At 39.2% G+C, this 13,625-nt stretch overlaps 1 protein-coding gene across 3 annotated transcripts in view; it reads right to left on the bottom strand.

The window, feature by feature from the left end:
• IMPG1 (interphotoreceptor matrix proteoglycan 1) overlaps positions 1-13,625 on the bottom strand; it is a 133,082-nt gene that overhangs the window by 36,325 nt on the left and 83,132 nt on the right. The gene's annotated exons all lie outside the window — the stretch shown is intronic.

Below are 13,625 nucleotides of genomic sequence, written 5' to 3'. Positions count from 1 at the left end.
AACAAACAAACAAACAAAACATTTACATTGATTATTTTAATGTCATACTTTAAAAAATAAGAAATTGGTATAGAAAGGGCAGGCAGTTCTGTGTCTACATCTAGGGAGATAGCAGGTGGGTCCTGAATCCATTTTATTCAGGCCCAATATTTCTAGATGTGTGAGACCGAAAGAGTACCAGTTACCCTGAATTTCTGGAATTACATTAAGTCAGACATGGCATATCTAGGAACTAGGTGGTAAAAGCTGACCAGGTCCCCAGGTGGTGGCAAACCACAGATGGCATTGAATAGATTTGGATCCTATATGCCCACCTGGAACTCCTAGTCAATGAGCTGTGGGGTTTGGGCCCAAAAATTTTATTTGCCTTCCAGTCATCAAGCTTGTATTTTCTTCAGTTGGATTGTCTTGGGATTCCAGTTATCATATTTTGGTAGTTTTACCAATTCAAATTTAAATTATGCTTCTCCAAAAATGTGTGATCTGACTGAATAACTTGCCAACTTGCAAAATGATTTTGAGAGAGTAAAGGTGTGAGATGCATGTATAGTTTGAACTTTATATTGACCATACAACTTGGTAATTATCTGATGATATTTAAAAGTTTTGTCACTTTTACAGGATTAAACCTTGATAACTTTTATAGGATTATACCATCTTGCATTGCTTTCTTAGTTAAATACACATTGAACTACTGAAGTCCACTCCCATTTTGGTGCAAAATTAAAATCAATAAGTGTTTATGGGACTAAAAAAGTAGTTAAATGTAACTATCAGATAAAAAGATGAGTGGGTTATTAATATATTCCAATAAACCTCAATCCAGAGCTACTGACAAAATTTAAGGCATTAGGCAGATCACAACAGGGACCTTTCTGTGATGATTTCACTGGCGTTTTGGCAAATATGTGGGAAAGCTGTTCTGAAATCTAAATGCTAAGCATGATGAATGAACTGTCTGGAGGCAGATATCATCTTTGGACTCTCAGTCAGCTGGTTTACCAGAGTGCAATCACCCAAACCGAAACTCCAAGTGATAAACAGCTCCGACAGGTGAAAACATATTAGTTTCATTAGTTTCTTAAAACCTGCTGTTGGTGAATTGTGCCCAGATTTTCAGAGAATCGCCTTCTTTATTTACACCTGAGGATGCCGCCTAGGTGTGTCAACCCATAATTCACTTAAGTGTCAGAAATGATGTTACCTCACATAACAGATCTCTTGGGATACACACTGTAGTTTTACTCAAATCTTTGTCGTCATGGACTGAATGTCTGTATCCTCCCCAAACTCAGGTTGAAGCCCTAATCTCCAGTGTGACAGTATTTGGAGGTGGGGGTCTTTGGGAGGTAATTAGGTCAAGAGGGTGGAGCTCTCAATAACGGAGTTAGTGCCTTAATGAGAAGAAACATAAGAAATCTCTCTCTCTCTGTCTCTCTCTCTCTGCCATGTGAGGACATAGTAAGGAGGCATCAGGCTGCAAATCAGACAGAGGGCCTTCATCAGGAACAAAATCAGTTGGCAACTGATCACTGGGACTTCCCAGCCCCCAGAACTGTGCAAAGTAAATTTCTGTTGTTGAAGCCACTCATTCTATTGTATTTTGTTATAGCAGCCTGAGCTGACTAAGACATCCATGAAAGAATCTGAGATGAGAAAATGGAAAAGCTTCAGGTGTGATCGATGATTGGATTTGACTTCTTTGTGCCGTGGGGAGATGCAGGTGAACCCGTGCCCTGTGATGCGGTCTCTGTGCTCCTCCAGGTGATAAGGGTCAGGGAGGAAGCACAATGATAGATGTCTTGTTCTGCTCCTGGGCCGACATCTCACTACTCACACTTTTCTCACTACGTAGACTTTAGCCAGACTAAAAAATAGTTGCTGAACCTATAAGAATTCATTTCTAACTCTTTCTTTGTGGCATCTTAACATTAATCATTCACATTCACAATAAACCTGTCCAAGTCATTTTACTGGTAAGTGCAGTTGGCTATTGAAATGTAAGGTTGCTAGATAAAATACATGACTGCCATTGGAACATACTTTTCTACTAAAAAATTGTTGTTTATCTGAAATTCAGATTTAACTGGGTATCTTGTATGTTTCTTCACTGAATCTAGCAGCCCTATGTTAATGTGATTTTAAAAGATTCCTTACTCTCTTTAGGCTTAATATTGAAATTACTAAGGCTGTAGTCAATTCCTTTAAAAGAAAAATGTCATCCAAAGCTTACCACTAGTTATAAATTATTCTACTAATTAAGTTTTCATCAGATTCTTATGTAGAAATTAGGTATGGCAGTGACGTAGGTCATTTGAACATGAAGTTTTTTTATGTTGTAATGGAGAAGTCACGCTCTAAAAGCCAAGGCCATTGATTTTATCATGAGGTCTGCAAAACAAACAGATTCAAAATAACTTGACATTTTAGCAGTTGTGTTCAATGTGTGTGTGGGGGGATCCTGGGACGGTGTAAGGTATGTGTACATGTGGGTATGGTGGGCATGCTGGTTAGAAGCCCAACTGTTGAGTGGAGGGTGAAAGTCTGTATTATTTATTGTCTGGGACAGAGACTTGTCAAAAAGAGAAGGCCATAGATGAAATAGTTCAAATCAAAGTAGATGAAACTCAGATCTGGCTGAAGCCCGAAATGAGATGAGACGGTAATAGGTGAAGATGGGCTCAGTGTGACAGCCAGAAGCCCCACCAAGAGACAGAGGGGGGCCAAGCAGAAGAGGAGCAAGGCGCGCAAGGCAAGTGCAGATGAAAGGCTAATTTATATTCAGCCAGAAAGGGTCAGAGATACACTAAATCATAGATGCCAAGTGGTCACTTATTTTAGCCTGACAAGGTGGTGGCACAGTGGATAGAGCATCAGCATGGGATACAGAGGACCAGGGTTCAAAACCCCAAGGTCACCGGCTTGAGTGTGGACTCATTTGGCTTGAGTGTGGACTCATCAGCTAGAGCGTGGGGTCGTTGGCTTGGGCATGGGATCGTAGACATGGCCCCATGGTCTCTGGTTTGAGCTCAAAGGTCACTGGCTTGAAGCCCAAGGTTGCTGGCTTGAGCAAGGGGTCACTGGCTCAGCTGGAGCCCCCTGGTCAAGGCACATATGAGAAAGCAATCAATGAACAACTAAGGTGCTGCAATGAAAAACTGATGATTGATGCTTTTCATCTCTCTCCGTTCCTGTCTGTCTGTCCCTGCCTACCCCTTTCTCTGACTCTCTCTGTCTCTGTGGGAAAAAAAATAAAAAGAATTGGGTGATTTTGAGCCTGTCCCTCTGGTGGCAGCCATAGAAGTTGGGAACCACCACTTTATAGTTGATTGGTCAGAAGTACAAATGACAGCTTGGGACAGTGACTGGCACTTGCAGTGGGGGATGATCTTGCAGACCGAGCTCTTTACCCGTGAGGTCTGTACCTACTTCAGGCAGTGTCATGACTGAATTGTAGGACACCCAGTTGGTGTCTGGAGAATTGGAAATTTGGTTGATGTGGAGGAAAAAAAAATCCTACACACCTGATATCAGAAGTGTTGTGAATAGAGAAGTAGTTTTCTTTTTAGTAGCCAAGCCCTCAGGAGCTTGGATGAGCTGTTCTCGAAACAATCATCTGAAGGTAGTTTCCAGCTGACTAAAAGATAAGTCAAAACAGAGGCCTCTGGAAAGTACAGCTGTGGGAGAGGTTTGAGAGTGAGCCCGAAATCCATTTACAGATGGAGACTGTCCAGGAAGCCAGAGAGGTTAAATTGGTTGCAGAACCAATTTAAATTTATAAACCTCGATGATGGTAAAGTAGTCAACTAGTTACTAAGACTTGGGGTGTGGGAAAGTGAAGATGGTTTGGGTTATGAGTGTTCTGATTACTTTATCTTTCATAGCAGTACGTCAAAATGCTGCGCGATGTCGATACATACTGTAAATGATAACCTTCCACATTAAGGTTTTAGATAATCTTTCTTATTTGCCTTTAGGGATCTTTTAAGAATGACTATCTCATGAAGAAAATATTTATCTGCAAATTAGCAATTTCTTGAGTGTCATTTCAGTTTCTTTTTCTTCTGTTAAAAATCAAGTAAAATGAAATGTAATCCATTTTTATTTATTTATTTTTTTAAATTTTTTTATTATTTATTTATTCATTTTAGAGAGGAGAGAGAGAGAGAAAGGGGGAGGAGCTGGAAGCATCAACTCCCATATGTGCCTTGACCAGGCAAGCCCAGGGTTTCGAACCGGCGACCTCAGCATTTCCAGGTCGACGCTTTATCCACTGTGCCGCCACAGGTCAGGCCAAATGTAATCCATTTTTAGAAAGGCGTTACAGAAAAATTTTGTACTTATAAAAGTACTTCTATCTAGAATCTCCTTTAAAATGTACCGAGAGGTATCTGGAATGGTAGCTATCACTTAGTTATTTCTAAACAACAAAAGTTTAGCAATATTCTTTTCTTTTTCTTTTTTTTGTTATTTTCTTCATCCCTTAACATTTTAAATAATGAGCACAAATCATTTAAAAAAATAATGGTCATTACCACTAAAACTCTATTGTGAAGTCACTCAACATAAATATATATTTTTTGGGGGGTGAAGTGTGAGGGGGCGAAAGTTATAATAGCTTTCAATTTATAACAGTCCTGATAAGAAAATTGTGAGTATGCATTTGGAAAAAGAGCCCCTCTATGTCTTTCCCTCGTTTGTTGGTGTGTCCTTAATAGAATTTGTTACTGTCTTCTCTGAAGAAATGAACGTTTGGGACAAATGAAATAATTGTAACATGAATTTGATGTGCACGGATGTGTCTTTTAATAGCAAGGCCATAGTTCAATTCTGAACGGCTTCTGAATTATTTATTCCAAAATTATTGAAAAGGTTGTGTTTTTCCAGCTTTGACTTGCAAAGTATAATAATAAATAGATTATTCTCTCTATTAATAACTTCATATAAATCTAAGGAAATAATAAAGATTAAGAACACAAAACGTGAATTTGGGATTATGGGAGGTACACAAACATTCCATGGTGTGGTAGCTTCTGACATAGTCATCGATGATTCTTACTTCTTGTTACTTATATACCTTGTAGCCCCCATCCACATTGCATGGGGCTGTTTTATATAAAATGCTATGGAATAGATGATGTATGATTTGAGATTAGGTCATCAAGATATCACTTCTTCCACCTTGCTGTCTTTAATCAATTGTTTTGGAGGGAATCAGCAGCCGTGCTGTGATAACACTCAAGCAGCCCTGTGGGGAGGCTCATATGAGGAAGATCTGAGACCTTCTTGCAGCTTATTTGCCAGACAGATACAAGTATCTCTGTCAGCCCCTGTCAAGGACTATCGTCGCAGCTGACGTCTTGAGTGCAATCTCATGAGATACTCTGAGCCTAAACCACTCAGTTATTCCTAGATTTCTAACCTACAAAAACTGGGAGAGATAATAAATGCTTATTTTTGCTTTCAACCACTAAGTCATAGAATCATTTTATATGCAGCTATTAATAACCAATCCATACAGAAACCCTTAAGGAACTTGCATGGTAGGATTTTAGGTCACTAGTATTTCAGTATTTGACTCAGGCTTTTATCAGAACACCACAAAAATCTAGCCCCTGAAACTTTCAGTTTTCAGGCATTAACTGTATATCACAAAGTCTATGCCAAGTGCTGTGAAAGAGGATACCCAGGGTGCTTTGGGAAGCTTAAAAGGGAAACCAAACTTTAATTAATGAGTGGATCTGTGTTGTGAAATGAGGCTGGTAAGACCTGCCCTTCTGGCTTTAGAGATATGGCAAGGGGCAAAGCCAAACCTGATGTAAGAAGGCAAAGTTCAGCAAGTGCATTCTTTGAACTACAAGCTGCGATTGTTTCTAGAAACCAAACTAGTGTACATCAGAAATGCCAGTCACGTTTCAGGAGAGAGATTCTTCAGAGAATGACCTTAAGCATTTCTTTTTCTTTTACAGAGACAGAGAGAGGGATAGATAGGGACAGACAGACAGGAATGGAGAGAAGTGAGAAGCATCAATCATCAGTTTTTTTTTGTTGTGACACCTTAGTTGTTCATTGATTGCTTTCTCATATGTGCCTTGACCGTGGGCCTTCAGCAGACCGAGTAACCCCTTGTTCAAGCCAGCGACCTTGGGTCCAAGTTGGTGAGCTTTTGCTCAGACCAGATCAGCCTGCGCTCAAGCTGGAAACCTTGGGGCTCAAGCTGGAAACCTTGGGGTCTCGAACCTGGGTCCTCCGCATCCCAGTCTGACGCTCTATCCACTGCAACATCGCCCGGTCAGGCTGACCTTAAGCAATTTTGATTGTGAACTGCTAAGATCAAACCAAGTGTTAAATTTTAAAATAATGCAAATATTTCCGTGCAAATTTGGAAAAAGTTTTCCTAAGAATATCATAAATACTGACCAGATGGTGGCATAGTAGATAGAGCATCAGCCTGGGATGCTGAGGACCCAAGTTTGAAAACTTGAGGTCACTGGCTTTAGCCCAAAGTTCACGGGTTTGAAGCCCAAGGTCACTGGCTTGAGCAAGGGGTCACTGGCTTGGCTGGAGCCCACTGGTCAAGGCACATATGAAAAAGCAATCAGCGAACAACTAAGGTGTTGCAACTATGAGTTGATGCTTTTCATCTCTGTCCCTTCCTGTCTGTCCCTCTCTCTCTCCAAATAAACACAAAAAAGAGAATATCATAAAAACACTGAAGGAGTTTCTTAATTACAAGGAACAGTCAACAGTTTAAATAAAAATAAATTTAATTTAGAAGTCAAGGAAGCATTTTAAAGAATGACCAGATATTTGGTTTGTATGAAGAGTTGTTTATCTACCAGTGAATGAAAAGATGCAGTGTGGATAAGAGTTTTAAAGGAAGGCTGGAGCACTTTGTGTAGAGTGTTTGGCACATGCCCAATAAGGACACATGCTTGATATGTGAATGAGAAGTTGACAACTGGGTCAGTTAGAGGTAGTCAGTCAGTGGTGCTTGTCAAGCTCTGGGAGCAGGCAGAGAAGATGTGTTTAAAACAGAGATCTGGCCATGTCCCACCCATATCTGGAATAAAATAAATTTTTTTCTGAGCTTTCAACACAGTTCTAATGTCTTGTAAAAGTTAATGTGGCATAGCTTGTGTTGGGAAAAAATTGTGAAAGAATGTGAAATGAGTTTAAAGGATAACTGGGCATCTTTTCAAGGGTATATAGAGCACCAGTTAGAACTTTGGGGATTATCTAATTATAGAAAGTTCTATGCTTTTCATTGTCTTTGATTGGGGTATTTTATAACCCGATAAGCTATAGAGAACTAACAGTAATGCAAATAATTCTAGTCCGTAGAGATGAAAGCAAATTTTGTCAGATGAAGGTGGTACCAATTATTTCCCTTCTGTGAAAGACGTAATTCCAAACATTATATTTTACTGCTAGATGGATTTTGACCAGTTTTGCATCAATTTTCAAATTTGTGTTAGAATTCCTGATTGCCTATATCAGGGGTTGGCAAACTTTTTCTGAAAAGGCCAAATAGTAAATATTTTAAGCTGTATATATCATATGGTCTCTATTGCAACTACCTAATAATGTTTTGGTAGCTCTAAAGTAGCCATAGGCATGGCTAAGCTCCAATAAAACTTTATCAATGGGTGATGAAATAGAATTTTATAATTTTCATGTCACAAAATATGATCTATTTTTGATTATTTTCAATGATTTAGAGTTGTAAAAACTATACTTCACTTGCGGGCTGTAGAGAAACAAACTGTAGGCTGGATTTGGACCAGGGGCTGTAGTTTGCCAACTGTTGGCTTATATTTTGTCTTTGGATTCTCTTCTAACCATTGTAACATCTTATTGGTTCAATCCTTAGCTAATGAGTTAAAGAAAATCTTCAACATGTGTTCATTTTATATGTGAACGAGAACCAAGATTTTACCCTTAAAAATATTATTCTTTAACATTTACCAGGGTCAGTTAATGAAATTCAATTTATATATTTGGAGAAGATGAATCGTAAGGCTGAGAGAGTCTCCGGACTGAGTGAATATTAGAATCCTGGGGAGCTTACAGAACTCTGTCAGCATCTGGGCTCTTCTGCAAAGAAATTGAATTAGACAACTTAGACCCTCAGGATGGGGCTCTGCATTTGTATGTTTGAAAAGCTTCTCAGGTGATTCTACTTGCAGTTGGGACTGAGAACCAGTACATTTGAAGATATGGTATACAGTATAAAAAAAGTCTTGGTATACCAAAGGTAAATTGTTACTTTAAGATAAATAACATACAGTAAATAATGGATAAAATGCTTGTATATTAATGATGTTGTATAATGCTCTTTTAGTTTAAAGGATGATAGAAAGATCCAATTATCTGAAAGAGATGATTCTAAATTGACTTAATCTCTTCTTAAAGTTTTTTTCCCCCTAATTGTTTGGAAATTGGCAAATTGAGATTATGGCCAAAGATTTAAACATAATTTTACTTATTAAAACCTTACTTTATTCCATAAGGAATTCAAGGTGAACCAGATATCTAATAGTTCTTTTTGTTTGTTTGTTTGCTTGTGTGTTTGTTTAATTAGAGAGAGAGAGAGACAGACAGACAGGAAGGGAGAGAGGAGAGTTGAGAAGCATCAACTCATTAGTTGCCACACCTTAGTTGTTCATTGTTTGCTTTGATGGGAGGGTGTGTGAGGGGTCAGGGGGTGGGCTGCAGCTGAGCCAGTGACCCCTTGCTCAAGCCAGCAACCTTGGGCTCAAGCCAGCAACCATGGAATCATGTCTGTGATCCCACGCTTAAGCCGGATGAGTCCGCATTCAAGCTGGTAACCTTGGGATTTTGAACCTGGGTCCTTACTGTCCCAGGCTGACAGTCTGTCCACCTCACCACTGCCTGGTCAGGCAAACTCAATATTCTTAACATATCCATTTCATTTCCACAGAAAGCCAAACGTTAATGTTTTCCTCTTTGCTGGGGCTTCATGCATTCATTTATGTATATGCTCTTACATTCTTTCAACAAAATTACCAAGTATCTGTCATCTTCCAGGTACTTGCGAGGCACTGGGGCAATGGTAACGAACAAGATAAACACATCCTCTGGTGTTAATAGTAGCTGAAAACAGCACTAGTTCTACTTTACTGAGCACCTTCTGGGTAACTGAAGGTTACATCCAAATGATGAGGTGCTATCATCTCCACTGTACAGATAAAGAAACTGAGCCCTGGAAAGATGAACAAACTCTCAATATAGTGTCAGTGATGAAGTACTTAGTAAGGCTGTGTATGTCCTTATTGTGGCCATGTACCCATCCACGTTCTCAAAGAATAACAGGTGGCCTAGCACGGTGGCTAGATCTAGTGCGTGTTGTAAGGAGTTGGAAGGAAAAGAGGTGAGAGGTGGGAACCCCCTGTAAAGTGGCTCTGCTGAACCTTTGTGAGTCACCTGCTGCTTACAGCACAGAACCATGACCCTGCCATCAGGGCACACAGGTTCACTACCTTGTGGTATAAAACAGCAAGGTCAGCTTTTTACTGTTCAATGATGAATCTCTAAACCACGTAACTCCTGTTTGCCAGGTGATATAACTGTCTTCAGGGACTGGGAGAGGGAGGTCTGCTGACAAGGACGCCCCTCTCCATCTTGGTTAGGGAGAGTCCAGGACCTGTGACATGAGTGATATCTCAGCAAGGAGGCCACAGGGTCCTTTTCTCTAGGAAACAGGCTGCAGAAATGTGGAGTGAAGGAAAATTACATCAAGTACACTTTAACAGTTGAGAGTCTGTTTATATTCCTCACAATAAAAGAACAATTGCATTTATTAACAATAAACTTTTTCTCAGAAGAGCAGCTTGCTCTATTTAAACCCCAGGTCTTGAGGAGGCTGGTGCTGAAATTAAGAAGCCAAAATGAAAAGACTAAAGAGTCAATGCACTTGTGAGAAGAATAAGCAAGCTGAATCTAGTATGAGAAATGGGAATCTGATTCCACACTGTATTGGCGGATTAGCTACACAGGTCCCAACATGAAAGTAGGTCTTGTGAACCATGCCTCATCTGTTTCAAGTAATATAGTTGAGATAGTTTCAGACATAAGCACACACTTTGGAATGGTGAATTTTTAAAAAGCTTTATCAAAAAATGAGCAGATTTGAAGAAGAAATTGGGATCAGTGAATATTGAAAAAAGAACAAGATATATTAGAAAGGTATAAAAGATTAACTCACCCCGATTTAATATTATTTATCAAAATTTGTGAAACATTTTCCCAGAAAATTTTAAACATGAGTAGCAAGGTTATCAGGGAGAGAAAATATTCCAGTTGGGACAAAAGTAGGTTTATAGTTGTGAGTACAGGAAACAGAGTTTATTCTTTTATTATCATTTGTGTATTGTTGTGTTATTTTTTATATGAACAACTATAAACCTATGTTTGCCCCACCCAGTATGCAAAGGCACAAAAGTGGAAGAAAGCAAGATACCCATAAAACAGGGAATGAAATCGACAATGTCTGGACATGAGTGGTGTGAGAGGAAAGAGTCTTGGTGACCTAACAAGTTTCCAGCTTGGGGGTCCCTTTCATTGATGGTCGTTGTCTTCATGTGTGACAGGGAATACAGGGGGAGGAGCCTCGATGTTTCTCATTTATAATCTGGAACATGGAGAGAAGAATAACTATCCTCTGCCTCTTTTTTTTTTATTAAAATTTTTTTTTATTTAATTAATTGTGTTTACATAGATTCTAGGGTCACCCCGAATGCACTATCCTGTGCCTCTTATGGCATGCTGCAGAAATGTTAATAAAAAAAAAGGGCATGAAAATGTTAAAGCCCAAATGTAAGTTATAGTTGGATCAATTATCATGGAGCAGTGGTTTTCTAAATGTGTCTGCCAAGGCCGCCGCCCCCCACCCCACCATCAGAGTCCCCTGGGAGTTTGTAGAAATGCAAATTTGTCCCACCCATGTGAATCAGAAACTCTTGGGGAAGAGTCCAGTCAATTGTGTTTTAACAAGCCCTCCAGGGATTCTGATTCCTGGCAAAGTCTGAGAACACTGGTAGACAGATTCTATCATTTGTTATGTGAAAACATACAGTGACTGAGACACAGTGAGGCAGCTGAGCCTAGATCTGCCCCTGAAGAGGATGCAAAACAATGTTTCCTTCTGCCCCCACACCCTGTGGTTCCTCCTTAATCTACAAGGTGCCTCTTTATTATATAAATATTTTGCTGGTAAAGAGGTGGGTGGAGAAGAGCAATGTGACATTTATGTTTAATAGCAAAATCTGCTGAAGTCCAAGAAAGGGGAACTCTTCTTTAAAATTAATTTAATTACAGGCAAGGAAATTCAACTCTAAGCAGCAGCTTTGAACTCTGAAGAATAAGGAATCCATAATGTTGTCACATTGAAGTTTCTTTTGAAACGTTCTTCCATTTGACATTTAAAATGCTTTTTATATCAACGAATGTCATTTTGAAAAACAATATGACATTTTCTGCTCTATATCTATAGAACTTGTTAAAAAATCAAATACATGTTAAAATGCATGTTTGAATTTCCAGAATGTTGTCAATTCAAGCTGATTAATATCTTGCTTTGCTTACTTCTTAATGGAATATGACCGCCCCCCCATAGGAAAATAACCAGTATAATAGTTTTTAGTGTTTTTTTGCCAAGTTATGGTTGAAGCAGATAGTTGTATATCAGCCATTTAGAAACAACAATGCTGAAACTTGGTTTTAAAAATCCATGCTTTGAAGCTTTTCCTAGAGTAAGTAAGTACATCATAGTCTATCAGCTATCAGAGGAAATTATGATGCATGTGCAAAGAATTGAAGAATGCAAGAGACTGGCCTTAAATTTGTTTTCAAAAGATAGTTTAGAAGCATGAACTTTTGAGGGGATACTTTAATAGTTTCAGTTGGAAATATTTCAAATTCAAATTTCTAAGCACTACCCATCTGCAAGTGATAGGCAGAAAGCACCTGAACTGCCTTTAGTGCATTAGATGCCTGGTTAATTTCAAGGTCTTGCTAGTGACAACTGTACCTAAAATATGACATTTCATCTGCTTTGATTTTACACAAGATTTTAAATAATTTTCAAGATTTATTAAGAGTAATGAACTATTTGAATAAACCACAGCCTAATCATATACTATCACTAAGTCATTAAAAAAATTCAACTCCATGAGACATTGTAGACGGTGGTGGTGGTGGGGTTTATAGCATCCTGTGAAGGCTAAATACATAAGGATTGTTAACATTAAGAAAAAAATCTGAAAAATTCAGGCAAGAATTTATTATTTACTATCCGAATTAAGAAAATGTATTCAAATTCCTTGCCTGCCATAAGGAATGCCCGAATCATTGCTGTCTTTTTGAGAAAATTATCTCTTTCAATTTAAAAAGAAATTGAGTTTAGAGAGAGAGGAAGGGGGAGAGACAGAAACATCGATTCTTTTCTGTCTGTGCCCTGACTGGGGGTTGAACTGGCAACCCTTTCATATGGGATAATGCTTTGACCAACTGAGCTACCCAGGCAGGGTTATTTCTTCCACTTTTATTTAATATTTGAACCATGGTGAGAAGATACAGCATTACACTGATGAGGTCCACATTTTGCATCTCTGTCCCTGCATCAACATGACACTTTATGATTCTCACTGCCTCCAAAGAAAGGCTGGGAATGTCTTCATATTTAAAATCCAGGACATCATCATTATTATTAACACCCATCCATCCTCTATCACCCACCCCTCCAACTATAGGCTGGGAACGTCTTCATATTTAAAATCCAGGACATCATCATTATTATTAACACCCATCCATCCTCTATCACCCACCCCTCCAACTATAGGCTGGGAACGTCTTCATATTTAAAATCCAGGACATCATCATTATTATTAACACCCATCCATCCTCTATCACCCACCCCTCCAACTATTTATCCATTTATTCATCTAGAGAGTGTTCCTGGGGAAGAGGGAACAAGATCATGGCAAGAGTTAGTCTAAAAAGATAGTAAGATTGCTTCAGTTCAAGGGCAACTAAAATGTATAACTATGTCAAGATGTCAGCACTAAATGGGAACTCTCCCAGGTGATTATGCTGTTTATTACTTTATTGAAATTGATAGATTTGGGTACACAAGGAGATATTTTCCTGGGAAAACAAGCAATTCTGTAGCAACTTTAAAATTACTGGGAAAAGCCTCTTGTTTTTAATTAAATGCAAGCAGTAAGGGGATGCTTTTGAAGTACAATGATCTGTATGTCGCTCTCACAATATTAGAAATGAAGGGGCTGGACAGTGGGAGCTCCTAGTTGATGCTGGCTGAGCACTGTTTCCTGATGGTACTTTAAACGCCATGCTGCTACTTGCTAACGGGATCCCTTATGAAATGGGCTGTGAGCTGATCCTGGGCTTGGCTTCCCTCAGTCAGTCCTTGCCCTTCCTTCTGCTCTGGCTTAGGGAGGTGGGGGCAGGGTGCTGATTCCTGTAGGTTGCATTTTAGAGGCTTCTGTACCATCTGATTTCTGTCTGGATCTGGCCAATGTGAGCATTGGAAGGCAGCGGTAGAAAAAAATACAGGTTATTACTCTTCCTCCCTGTGCGCCTCC

The sequence above is a fragment of the Saccopteryx leptura genome, chromosome 1, assembly GCF_036850995.1.
Source record: "Saccopteryx leptura isolate mSacLep1 chromosome 1, mSacLep1_pri_phased_curated, whole genome shotgun sequence".
Taxonomy (NCBI): domain Eukaryota; kingdom Metazoa; phylum Chordata; class Mammalia; order Chiroptera; family Emballonuridae; genus Saccopteryx; species Saccopteryx leptura.
This window is presented reverse-complemented; position numbering and strand designations above follow the sequence as displayed.